Genomic DNA, 15075 nt, shown 5'->3' on the forward strand with positions numbered 1-15075 from the left:
TGAACAGGAGAGTCCATGGTGACCGTAGGTGTCAAAACTAGTTTATACATATCAAGAGTTTATTATTATGTTTGTCTAATCACACAATTCAAAGGAACGATAGCAATTACTCCATAAAAAAAGGTCTGATACCTACTCATATAAGGTACCTATTTTACAAAACTCCTCCAATCGATCTGGGTATAGTAGTGTAAATATTTAGTGAAACTCCACCTCGCCGGGTATTTCCACAATTTAACCGACCTACAGCTTTAAAATGAAGATATCGCAGTGCCCGGGGGAGGCTAAACACCGTCCAATTAATTAGTGAAACGCAATCGTGATAGCCTGAGCTGCTATTAATCAGACTGTGATCGATCTGATAATAAGAACAGAGTACCGGCGTGCTCTACTTTGGTCCGTTGTAAACCCGAATTTTGTCTCATCTCTGCTATCTGTCTTTGAGTGAAGTAATTTGAACAAATATCGTTATTAATGTGTATGATTTGTATTATTCTTCTATTTGTATCTTTCATTATATCTTAATATATATAAATCTCCTGTCACGATGTTTGTCCGCGATGGACTCCTAAACTACTTAACCGATTTTAAATTAAATTGGCACACCGTGAGCAGTCTGCTCCAACTTAAGAGATAGGATAGCTTAGATATTTAATTATAGTCGCAATTTTATTTTATTGCAAATTATTTGTCTATAATTAATTGATAGTCACATGTACTCATTTAAGGCTTCGCAATACTGAATACGATAAAAACAAAATCAAACGCAGACGAAGTCGCGGGAAACAGCTAGTAATTATATATATATGTATATAATATATCTCTACTCTTAACATAACTTAATTACATTTTTTTAAAAGTTTTTATAATATATTATTTAGATGGCAAAGTATTTTGACAATAAAAAAGGCCTTGTTAGTTCTATAAGACTTACCTATTTAGTCCTACGAAACCTACTACTACATATATATATTTTATATTTATGTTTATGTGTTTCTATTATTTTTCGAAAATATGTATATATAATTGCACTATCCCGCTCTCTTGCAGCTTTTCCTTCTGCCAGAGGTTGCCTGTAAAAGATTGCTTGCAGCGATTAGGTCGCCTTTGCATTCTTACAATTCTTGTTCTTTTGTTTATTCTTTATTTTATGTATATTTTGATGTTTGTGTGCAATAAAGTATTTCTACTTCTTCTTCTTCTTTGAGCAAAGCTATATCTCAAAGTTTATTTTAATTAATTTTTACTTTGACCGTCTGTCAATCTGTTGGTGTACCCGTCAATATTTTTATATTATCTTTATTAATATATCTTTAGTAGAGCTTCTTGTGACAGAGCGTCCGGGGAAGTACTAATGGGAACTACGGGGAAAGACATTAATGTACATCACAAACATTTTCCAGTTGTGGGAATTTAACCCACGGCCGTGGACTCAGAAAGCAGGGTCGCTGCCCACTACGCCAGTTGGCCGTCAAACTAAGCTTTCTCAGTCGCTTTGCAAGGTATTTGTCTATATTTAAAAAAATACCGTCAGTGATTTTTTTTTATACCAATTAGAACGTACCGTTTCGCCGATGTCATCGGCCCAGGGCTAGATGAATATGTACCGAAGTAATAGATGGGCAGTGTAATACCGGTACAGAAGCCTGGCCATGTAATGAAGAACAAAAGCTATTAGGACCAGACGACGTATAAGATTCATTATTATAAATAAGTTTTAAGTCAAATTATCTTAAGGACTTACACTTTCTTCATAAGCGGCGTGCACTTCATACATGCACAAAAGCACTGCCTACCCGTTTTTTTTTGGTTTTTTTGGCGTGGGGAAAAAGCTTTATTGCTACCTCCGACCCTTGGGCAGGACGGAGGTTATGTGGGAGTCCCCCCTCTAAAGGGGGTATACCCAAACTAAAATTCTCGCGGCATGCCCCTCTTCTTGGCTTTGTTAGACGGCCGGGGAATAAAGCACTGGCAACCCTTTTTTTTTTTTGGCGTGTTGAAAAGGCTTTATTGCTACCCCCGACCCTTGGGCAGGACGGAGGTTAAGGGTCGAAGGATAAAGCCTTTTCACCAGGCCAAAAAAAAAAAAAAAGGGTAGCCAGTGCCTTATTCCCCGCTAAAATTTTCATATAACTGGCTACAGATGAGGATTATGAGATTTTATGCCAGTTTAATGCTTTAAGCTTACCCTGGTCAAAATTACTGTGGACACCACTGCTGTTCGTCATAAGCATATCAGTATAAGCTGGAACACTTGGTAATTTTAATCGCGTAAATATTCTAAGAGGTTTGGTATAACTAAATAGGTAAGTCTTATAAAACTGACAAGGCCTTTTTTATTGTCAAAATACTTTGCCATCTAAATAATATATTATAAGAACTTTAAAAAAAAAGTAATTAAGTTATGTTTCGAGTACAGTAAAATACGGAATCCAGTTATAAACAAATAAACGCAGGTTATCGACTTCACTCCGAATAAACGCCTCGTGAATTGCCCAAAAGAGGCTAAAAGGACCTCGTTGTGTTCAAAAACCTTCAACTTTTTATCGTAACGAATTCAAATTAAGACGTTAAGCGACCTAAGCGTCGTTAATGAGCCACCATTCGCTCTTAATTTTGCATAAGAACCGCAGGATTGCGTGGGCGGGGGAATTAAATTTCGGACCGTCGATAAAAATTTGAATGTGCGTTAATACAAGGGGACTGGGCATGTTTTTATCATAATATATTTTTTTTTTTATAATGAGGGCCACTTGTTTATTTATTTACACTTGTATTAAAATACTCTGTTATAAATAAAAAAAATTATATGACAAATAAAGATTTTTTTTTTTCGAAATTCGATTAATTCATCATAAGCATCATTAATTAATTCATCAAGTGGTAAGCATTGGGTACGAGTTCGACTTCAATTTCGGGGCCGAGTTCAAATGCCAGCACGCCCCTCTAACTTTTCAACGTTATGTGCGTTTTAGGTAATTAAAATATCACTGGGTAGCGTTCCGGTACGATGTCGCGTAGAAACCGACTAGGGCTATGGATTAACTATAACTGCCATATTCCGTGTGTTAACATGTTAGACCGTTACCATCTTAGACTGCATCACTTCTCAGCTACACATAACAGCTGAGTTCACAGTCAAGGGCTAACTTGTAGTGAAATAAAAAAAAATATCCATTACTCTATATCCATTATTGGAGCACACAATATTATCACAATGCGTGGTAGCGGGCAAGGGTCTGACGATCTAAAATTAATTAGTGATTCTAAAATTAAAATGAACGTGGCGTCTATGTGACGCTACTTTCGAAATTCGAAATTAGTTTCGTGTTGCAGTAATTATTTTTTTACTATAATATTAAGTTATTCCCGTAAAATAACGTTCAAAAAAGTTAACGTATTATGTACGGAAGTTTATTAAATGTTTGAACAACTTAAAATCGCTATAGTTTAATTTATTCGCGTGTATTCGTTTCGGAGTTTTAATTAAGCCGTCTTGTTGTCCTGATTAAGTATTTGTTTGTTTTGTCACAAAGTGGGAGTTTATCGCCAACTTTGAATTCAATCAAAAATAGCTCTTAGAAACACATAATAAAGCACAATTTATAATGTAACCATTACAGTGTAATTATCAACAAGTAAATGAAAGTGAGCAAATAAGACTTTTTTTTTTAATACAAGTTTTCGTTCGATCTAAATAATTTATGGTAGCGGGAAAATTGTACGGTGTGAATTTACCGTTTTTTAAATAAAAGCGTTTCCGACAAACGTAAGAGTCTTTACGTATTTCCTAAAACCTTTCCCAACCAAACTTGGGACTCAAACCCATGACTCCGTGATAGAACATGCTTACCGTTAGACGAATGGGGGACTATATATGTTAGCTATGTTACAAACAGAATAAACGAGATAAAATTCGGAAGTTCTTATCATTATAATAGCATTAATATAAATATATATCATATAATTATTATATCTATTCTAGTAGGTATATATACATTTATACAGGTATTTATGTAGTTAATATGTAAATATAGTATGTATGTTCATGTAAGTTTATTTTATTTTTTGTACCATGCACTATCGACTTTCCACCTTTTTATCGGCTTCGCACACTCCGGTTGCCTTTAAAAGATCGCTTTTAGTGATAAGGCCGCCTTTGCACCCTAGCACTAAGTACTATAAGTAAAAGTAGTTTCCTTGTGTTTTTCCTATTGTGTTGTGTTTAGTGTTTAAAGTTTTTCTTTTATATTATAGATTTGGATACTTACTTATATCATCCGAAAGAGTCTAGTCATTTAAAAAAAAACAAAATTCATTTATTTCAGGTAGGCCTAATATAAGCATCTTTGAAACGTTCAAGTAGTTGATTCCAGGCAAACATTATCAAATTCATCAATAGTATAGTAACATTATTAAATGTCTTTTTATACATTCTTTAAACTTATGTAATGGTAAATGTAGTATTAACTTGGGTATCATGTTGTAAAAGCTCTCAGCCCCACAAAGATTTAATTTCATCAAAATCTGATAAAACTCTTTGAAGATAACGGAGAGAACTCCTTACAAATTATTCGCAGTGCCGTATTCATATAAATAAGATTATTCTATAAATTAAGTAAATTGTTATCGAATAGAATAAAAAGATTCCGTTACACGATATAAGTTCGACTTGTAATACAAACTCCAAAATCTTAACTCAAAAATCCGTAATTGCATTTAGATCCGCCTAAAATCAAGTACTAGAACTAGGAGGGAAAGACCGTGGACTGATGTCCATGGTGGACATCTGTTCTCGATCTTCCGCAAAAAAGGAGCTTTCTTTGGCCAACCACAGAGAGACCAGTTTCCCTCTTCAAGACTTATACTAGAATGTAAAAAAAATCTCTAGGGCGCCAGAGACGTTATTCATTGGTCGATATAAAGGGGTAGACCGGAGTTACCCAGATTTAAAAAAGCGGTACTTAATAGGAAGGCTTTTCGATTGTTGACCACCAAACTTCAATTCATAGAAGATGGTACCCGATGGTTATGTAAGGACGGCTCTATACTTATTCTTTTCAAAGTTTATGCATCGAGGCTTGCCATGTTATATAATTTGCAATAACGTAACCTTGATATTTCACACTGAATTTTCGTCCAAAAAAATAAACGTAACCGCGCCGCCTAAGAAGTTTTACTAAAAAGTACACCTATATTTATTATGGATTCTGGTATTTTCATTAAACTTCTTGGTATCGATATCAAAGTTGTAAGACCACCGAGACATCATGCGGGTCTCACTTAAAACAATGGAGACATTTTGGTAGGTACCTCAAGATCATCGTCTAAAGGCGACGCAGTGCCGTTTGTTTCAAATACATAGTTTTTTTTAATAGACAGACTAATAGTTAATAAATACGTAAATTCTTGTTTATAATCAAAACCACAACACCTCTAAGTTCAAAGAATATTCAAAATTTTAAACTGGGTGCAGCCACTTGGGCTAAAGGTTGTCCATCTATAAGCCAGTACAAAGTTTTGTATAGCTATTCATAATAATAACTTTGAAATTGACTTTTGTCTAGATCAAATTTGGAACGTTTATTTTGAAATATAAATACTTTAAATTAAAATACACATTTCTTGAAATGTGTATTTTAATGAGTGTTGAGTTTTAAGGAGTGTTGAGTTAAGTAATCACAATTTTAGGCTATACTTTATACCTAGCAAACACAGGCTGATAATTCCTGGATTACGAGATTTTCGAAATATCTAAAAGGATTCTACTAAGAAATATATAATTTAAAGTCAAATTAGAACGTCAACCCTTCTTTTGTGTCTGGCTTGCTTTCTAGCTAATGTTTAGCATTAATTAATCAATAAGTAATAAAATGTTTTATTTAAAGACATTTGTGAGCAATGTTAGCCTTGTGAGCCTTGCTACTGTGTTTAAAACATTAAATGAAATTTAATTTATTGCAGCCTAATCATAATTATGAAACCTTAAATTATTTTTATATCAGGTCATTCAAAACAATGCTAGTACTGTCTCTAGATACCATTGAATGAAAACGTTAAATGAAACGTTTCATGGACTATTTTTTTTTCATGTAAATTGCTTTAAAGCAAACACAAAATATAATTTAACTGTAAATGTCGTATCAGTATGTAGAGTTTAATATGTACATTATGTAAAAATTAATATAAAATAATTATTAATTTAAAAGCTTATTAACTTCTACATAAATTTCTTTTACCAAATTCTTCACCGTCAGCTCCATAAATTGTTTACCTATATACGCAAACGCAACTTGTATAATACTATTAATTATTGTATATCTTCGGTGACCATCCTCAGTTTAACGTGATTAAATGGTACGTTTCGGAAGAAATTATCAAGTTAAATTAAAAAATATTTGAATCGCTATAGGTGTTCCTATAAGAGATCCCTCAATTTGTTTAGGATCCCTCCTACCTATCTTTACCAAATTAAAAAGAAACCGCCACTGAGGTATGACATACCAAACAAAAAGAGAATCATCAAACTCGATGTATAATTGGCGGAGTGATCGCGTAACAAATATACGAAAAAAAACATATTAAAGTCTGTTGAAAATTAATCAAAATTGCCCATCGCACTATCCAGCTTTCCATATCACGATTCTTCAACCAAAGATTGTCTAGAGGAGATCGCTTCAAGATAATTTCTGCATATATTATTTATTTGCTTTGTTTCTTTTTTATTTTACTCTACGCAATAAAGACTTTTATCTCTCTATCTATCCATCATTTTAATGTATACTTCATCTACAACACCACATTTTGCGGAACTAAGTATGGAATAATTATATTGATGTTTAGCGAATACAGAATCTGCTAATACCTTGATCGGGGTATCCGAAGTATCCAATAGGATTCTACTTAGTCTGTGCGCTCGAACGACGGTGAATCAACGCATTCCTGTTCACATTGCACTGCTCTCAAAGCTATGCACACTCTGGTCTCGTTTACTAATCATTCAGGTATTTTACTTAGTAAATGGCCGGGCGGTCTTCGGATCCATCAGTGTGATTAAACGGGGTAATGTATCAATAAAATACACGTTAAAGGTTAACGTTTTGGCGTATCTTACACAGCTATAAGAATTCCAGGAACGATTTTGGTTTGGCGTGAATTCGGGTAATGTGGTTTGGTATACTGCATTCTGTCAGAATACTTGTGTTTTAGATTGATGAAAAATATTATTTTTTATCTGTGCACGTACACACAAATAAACAATAATTTTAAGTTAGTTCTTGGTAGACCGTAACTTGATGTGTTTACTTTATATATCTACATTTTTGACGGCCGATTGGCACAGTGGTCACACTGCTTTCTGAGTCAAAATGTGTGTGTGATGAACATGAATGTTTTTCAGTATCTGGGTGCATTATTCATAAATATTCATCAGCCAGCTTAGTACCCATAGCATAAGCTACGCTCACTTTCGGGCTAGATGGCGATGTGTGTATTGACGTAGTCTATTTATTTATTCATTTTATTTATTTACTAGCTGTCCCTCGCGAACCTTAAAAGATAGACATACGTTGTCGTGAACTTTTTTTTAGAATTTCTAAAGGGGGACTACTTTGTCCTAAATGATTTTATCGAAACTTTAACCATCTACGCAGCGCACGCTGCGGAAGATCTCTAAAGGAAAATAATTCTACTGCTCTCAAAAGGAAAACTATTTGTCTTAGCGTGATAATATACAGCCTATTATAGCCTTTCTCGATAAATGGGCTAACCAACACTAAAATAATTTTTCAAATCGGAGCAGTAGAGTCGTAGGTGTTAAGCCTCATGTGCTTGAGATAACCACGCCCTTCGGTCCGGAACACAGCATTGCTGCTGAGCGGCAGAATAAAGCATGGCGATAGTACTTCTCCGGACGAGCTCTGTCACAAAAAGCTCTGCTACTACAAAATTACTCGTTGTTAGAGGAGGTTAGCCTTATCATTATAGTCAGGTGAGATTGCAGTTAACGGCTAACTTGTAATGGAGTAATAAAAAACACAAGGAAACATAAGAGAAGTTGTATGTGAAAAAGGTTGCGGGTAGACTATAATCAAACTGCATCTTGTTGTCGAATCGATTGTATTATAGTACGTCGTCTGCTCTAGATCTTACAGCGGAAGCAGGCTTTCAGCTGTGTGAGCACAAATGCATTAACCATCGGAGATCGCTGAGTACTATCCCATTAGATAGTACACAACAGACGTATACTTACAACGATCGTTGGATAAGTAATCTATAACAATCTAGACAGTGATTAGAACTATAACTTCGTAGTGATATATATTATATATTGTAATTCATATAACTATAATGCATTATGCAATGGGGAAGTTTTAACAACACTTACTTACTAACTTAATGACTGTAACAATACTAATATTAATATTAAATGTAAAAATAAACTTTTAGTGCAGTTTATATAAAATTAGTAATTCATTTGACGGTAATTGTATATCATTTTATAACAAAATACCATAGGAAATCCTTGAGACGTCTCTCAACAAGTTCAAAGTTTATATAAAACGTAAGCTTATAGAAAAATCCTATTATAATATTAAGGGTACATGTATTGTTATGAGCAATTGTCTTGCGTTGAAGCAACATCGTTAGGAATCCTGAGAGTTCTTAAGGGCATGTGAAGTCTACCAATCCACACTCGGCCAGCGTGATAGAATATAAAGGCCTAAAGGCCCTAAGCCCTTCTCAATTGGTATTGAGGCGGTAGTAGGGCGGTAATGGGTTGATGACGATGATTCTACCAAAAAAACCATAGACAACTTGGCTTTCTCCCTTAAAGGCAATGTACAATCACTATCCATGTTACCGATCCCGCTAGAACTTATTATAAACTAGCTGTCCCGGCTAACTTCGTACCACGGATCATTTTTTTTTATGGATGTTATATCTTAATGCTTATTATCCTATTCCGGTCTAAGAGAAATCCAAAAAATCTAATATCATAAAAATTGGTCCAGCCGTAATTCTTTAGTTATAAATGGTGTAACTAACACAACTTTCTTTTATATATATAGATAATCATAACAGTTTTTAATATTTTGTTGGTTGTCTCGCCAATTGAAATTATTTTGTACTAGCTGTTGCCCGCGACTTCGTCTGCATTTGATTTTGTTTTTGATGTGGCATTCAATTTATTTTGTAGTTCTAAAAAAAATTAAAGTATTCAGTATCGCTAAGCCTTAAATGAGGGGTTTGTTGTTGTCCGCTGAGGAGTTCTGTCCTCTATTTCCAACCACATTTAGATTTTTAGATCCACACAAAGTTTGGGCAAAATTAAACACATATTATAACCTGTTTAGTACAAAAATAATTATTTGAATCGGATTAACACTTTCATCCTCTCTCCCAAAGGAACCGAGCTTAATGTCGGGATAAAAATTATTCTTTATTACTTATAACACTTACCAAGACTATGATGGACATGAGGATCGGTTAAGTAGTTTTTGCGGGAAAGCGTAACAAACAAACTTACATTGACATTTATAATATTAGTAGCGTAGGGATAGGGATGTCCACCTCTATTTAAAGTTACTCGACATTGGAAATGCAGAGTATACCAATATACAGTACCAAATACTTTGAAGAGGTATTTAAAAACAATTCTGGCAAAATATAAAAAAGAAAAGACAAAACGGATTTTCATAACCCACAATTAACGCTCTTTATTTCGAAATTCAAACTAAACGATAATAATGAATTTTCATAGCAATTTTCTGACAAGTTTTTTTTTTCTTACCCTTATTTTATTTTTAATGACGGCCGACTGGCGCAGGCAGCTACCCTGCTTTTTGAGTCCATGACCCCACGGTCGGTTTGATTCTCACTACTGGAAGATGTTTGTGCGATGAACATGAATGTTTTTCAGGTTCTGGGTGTTCATCTGTATATTATAAGTATTTATGTATATTATTCACAAAAATATTCAACTGTAATCTTAGTACCCATAGCACAAGCTACGCTTACTTTGGGGCTAGATGGCGATGTGTGTATTGTCGTAGTATATTAGTATTTTAATGTAATGTTCTACGCATGCTTCCGTATCATTTGAAATAATAACCCTTTCTTCCTTCGCTCTATCTTATTTAACGTCTAGTGAAGTTGTAACTTACATACTGACATGGAACATGATAATTCTGGTTATATCTGTATCCCCACCAATAGACAGTAGAGTATTCTAATCCGGTATGCTTTTAACGGATTACAGCGGTCAGATGGCAATCTCTGTTTACTGGTGACTGGTTGATCAATATAAACTAAATGGTAGTTGTGTTGACTGGTGATATGTTTTTCTGAAGTAAAAATAAAAATGACAGTTAAATAATACACGCACGTTATTATATTATTACGTTCGTAGTGTATAAGATTGATTTAAAATTAATGAAACTCTTTAGGTTTTCTTTAACTAATATAAAATAATTGATTAGCGATTGATCCGAATTAATATCCATTATGAGATGTTATAAGAAACTTTATTAAATGTAACCATCACTAGGGCTTATGAAACCTTTATTGTCGCCATCATTTTTACATAGTTTTTACTGCATTTGAGTATGTTGTATGATTTTGTAAATAATAATGTAATGTATAAACCTACGAGTACATAGCATAAGAAAGTTACTTATGTTGTATATAAATAAATTTAATATTTACTATTGACGTATTATAATATTTTAATAAACCATGGAACAGTTCGCATGCTGAACTATTTTTTTTTTATAAATTAATGATAATACTGTACGTATATAGGTGGCATTAGGAAATCATAAAATATATATTTTTAATATTAAAAATCATTAGGTAACTTATAAATCTGCTTGTAAAAAGAAATCATATAAGGAATTACCTTTAACATTTAAAAAAAATTGCTGTTTATAAGAACTTAACTTTTATTTTCAACTGTTTTGTTTAATTTGTCTTTCCTTCTCTCATCTATGTATCTCACATTAACATAACACTATAAAAGTGTCTGTAACTTGCCGTATTGGCTTGCTAGTTCGTTTATCTACATTCTATTCGAACGAGCGATGCAGCGATAACGGTAATCGAAATCGAGCTAAATTTATACGATGTCAGCTTGCGGCTTCCGAGACCGTCGGCGATTTATTAACTTGCCGCTTGAAGGACATTACAATTTTGTACCACTACAAGTTTTAGCTTTGATAGCAAGGTGAACCGATTTTCCCTATAGGTTTTTTAAGTCGTTTAACTTTAAATTCAAAGTCAAAGTTCAATATTTATTTATTGAAATATTTAGATAACACATTTGATGCGTACATTTATACATTTGAAAATTTCAAATGGTAGTGAGATAAAGTGCAGTTTACATTTGTTAATTATTTAATATTATAATAGATTTATTAACTTCTTTCTAATCTTTAATAGTTAATAATTATTCTGATTTATGATATATATTTCTACTAACACTGATTAGAATCCTAAGAGAGAATCGTGTATTTGTAATAATTATAAGGTTCAAACTGTATATTATTGTAACTGTATACTATAACATAGTATTCAGTATGTATGTCATATGTCATGACTATGACATATGGATGCAAGTAAATAAATAAATAAATAACTTAAAACTAAAGCTATGAGGGTTTCAAAGACGCTCAGGTCTAAGAAGAAGCCTGCAACTAACTTAGCCGGGTGTTCTTTTTGTTACCTCCCATTGTGGATTAAAACGATTAAAAAAGCAAACTTAGGAAATTAAGGATTACAAGATTCTAAGTTATAAGTTTGACGTGTCGGTGTGTGTGTGTGGCGACTGTCATCTTGGACTGTTTTTTATCAAACATAGCTCAGGACACTCCCGACTAATTCTTTTTTCAAGCAAAAAAAAAAAACACATACAAAATCGGTTCATCCGTTCGGGAAATACGATTCCACACACACGGACATATCAAACTTATAACACTAAATATTTAATTAATAAAATCCACAATTGGCTAGTGGACTTTACAATTCAATTCAATTTCTAGCTTAATAAAGTATACATATTTTGAAATCCCATACAAACACTTCAATTTTATTTATTCGAATAGATATATTTTCACGATGTTCTAGATTAAAAATGTTGCTCCATTTAGCAAGTCAATGCAATGACCTAAATGTGCGAAACTGAAAGGTATATTTACATATTTTCCATCTTACGTTGTATCCATCCTTCGAGTGTATGGCTATAATACTGTACGTTCGTTAAAAATGAGAATGAATATGTTTAGGCTCACCACTATAGGTTAAAGCAGTATTAATATATATTGACTGTTTCGTAAGACGTTTCTAAAATAATATTTAATATTTGGAAACAAGACCGTCAACAATAGGAAAGACAAATTATAAATCATATTTTATTTTTACGCAAATCTCCTTTTAGCACAAAAATCTGGCTTTACATTTTGTCTATAACTTTTCTGAGGAAATCTTTATACTGATTGCCCAGAAATGTCTTTACTGTCTGTTATAATTCATCACATTGAAATTGATGTACTTTGTTTTAAGGGTTTAATAATGTAGACCTTCGGTAGACATTTGCATGGCATCTCAACGCTCTAATATAAAGTCAAGACCTAATATTTGGTAGTTGCAACGTAATGCCTTGACGTTTAAGAACTTCTACAAGACTACTTGAATAAACTATATTTTGAATTTAGAACCAAAATGAATTCCACAGTTCTCTGAAATTTACAGTAAACTAGATTTGATGTAGTGCTCCACCACAACCCTAGTAAATCTACAAATCGGTACAGCTGCGAATTGACCAAGATTCTGTTATACAGTAAACCACAAGTGCATCATCTGCGTGGTATTAACACCTTTACACATATCAAATTAGGGATCACATTTGTCTGGATGTTGATAGAACTGGATGCCACCGCAAAACTGTATTGAAGCCACATGTGTACGAAGGAATTACTCAAGTGCAGGATTCGAATTTGTGGCGTGTGTCAAATAAATCATGTTACCACTTCATGAATGAAGTTTCCAAATGGCATTTCTGTGTTAAGAGACACTATACGTATCTCTCGAATTCATTACTATCGATGGAAAATACTATCTGTCAAATCACATTATTTCAATAAAGAAAGAGTTGGAAATTGGGTGCGGACGAAATCTCCAAAATACATGTTTGTTTGTCAGTACAAAGTACTCACATTTTTCTTTTGGGATGTTTTACAATAAGAGTTTCTTACAACACGAGTTTCAGATAAATGAAACTTAACATACTCTTATTTTAAACCATTTAAAAAAACATAAAGATATTGATGATGCATGGCTTAGTTGCGACATCGCAAATCTGTCAAATGCAAAGCTTAAGCGACGTTTAACGAAGTTAGTAGCTGGATGGTCAACTGGCCTTGAAGATCCCATATTGAACTTTACCTCGAAGTGTACGCTAAATTGGTCTCAACTTTTAGTCATAAGTAACACCTGATAACAGACGTTACCTATAAGTTGGAGATCAAATTTGGTGGATGGTATAGATGCTTAAGCCAGCAGTAAATACTTACAGACTGATCATGCAATAGATCGGAATTTGGAAAAATATCTTGTTTTTTTTTCTTTGAGCCCGTTTCTATAAACTTCTTTGGTATTGAGCCGTGATCCTATGAACCAGAGAGATTCACAAATTATAATTTTAATTAATCTCTCTGGTTGATTAAGCTAATAAGGAGTTTGGGCTAAATTAAACCTACATAAGCCTACCAGAGTCAGCTATCGTCTTGGACAGCATAATCAATAAGTTACACCATACCACTGTTCTTATGATGTGAATAGAGAAGCGAGTGGAACTGGTGCCTTAACAAAGCAAATAAGGTAGAAAGTATCTAAATTTTATCATTAAGTAGTCGCCCTCGACTTCTTCCGCGTATTTATTGCTCATAGAAAAAATGTTCATAAAAAATTTAAATGTTTGAGATAAAGTGTTATGGAGCTAGAAGCCGGGATTTAATATATTTAGAAACAGCAATTTTGATAACCCCGCAAATAATCAAATATTGAAGTAGTTTCATTTCAAATGTTTCTTAACTCAGAAGCCAAGAAAAAGCGCAAATTCATAGAACTTGATTCGCAAATATATCTATATAAAAGTCGTATTAACATGAAAAGTGCATTTCAAAATAATGAGGCAAAAAAGGGTTTCAATTCACTTCAGAAAAGGCTTAAACTGTACATTGAATTTTTTGCACACACTGCCCGACTTTATAATCCCGGTGATACTTACTCAAAAGAATAAAAAAACTGCTAAGAAATCGAGCTCAACCATAAATAAGGCTTACGAGGAAAGGGTGAAACTTCAACAGTTGTGTAAAAAGTGGATTTGATACGATACCACAGAAAAGCTTTAAGTAAACTTTTTTACTTTTAAACGTTTTCCATAATGAAATATTTTATAGATTTTTTCTGAAGTCTACGGTTTAACGATTATTATTATTGCAGGGCAATACGTATTTCTTCCGAGACACCAGCAATTTTCTAACTCTTTAAACCTAACTCCGAATTTTTAGCAGACAAATCAAATACCTAGTCTTGTCCAGACCTTGATATTGAACCTAGATCCTTGGTATTCTTAGTTGAACATGCTTATCCCTGAACTATCAAATACTACATGGGACCCATGTATACATGAGAAGTAATGCACTAACGACCACGCTGGAAAAATGGGTTTGTCATAATAAAATAAATAAACAATTATACTACTAGTAGTATATCGCACTCTAGTCCCAAAGTAAGCTTAGCTTGTGTTATGGGTACTAATATGACTGTTAAATATTTTTATAAATAATATACATAAATACTTATAACATAAAGATAAATACTAAAAAACATTCATATTCATCCCAGAAACATTTTCCAGTTGTGGGAATCGAACCCATGGCCTTGTACCCAGAAAGCAGAGTCGCAATAATAGAGCTAGATTACGTGAAACGGCTACTGCCTGAGACCAGATGGTACCATTTATATCATTTCCATCAACACTATTATATCAACTGAGACTGAGTACATACACACTGC

This window comes from Pararge aegeria, chromosome 19 (genome assembly GCF_905163445.1).
Source record: "Pararge aegeria chromosome 19, ilParAegt1.1, whole genome shotgun sequence".
Lineage (NCBI taxonomy): Eukaryota > Metazoa > Arthropoda > Insecta > Lepidoptera > Nymphalidae > Pararge > Pararge aegeria.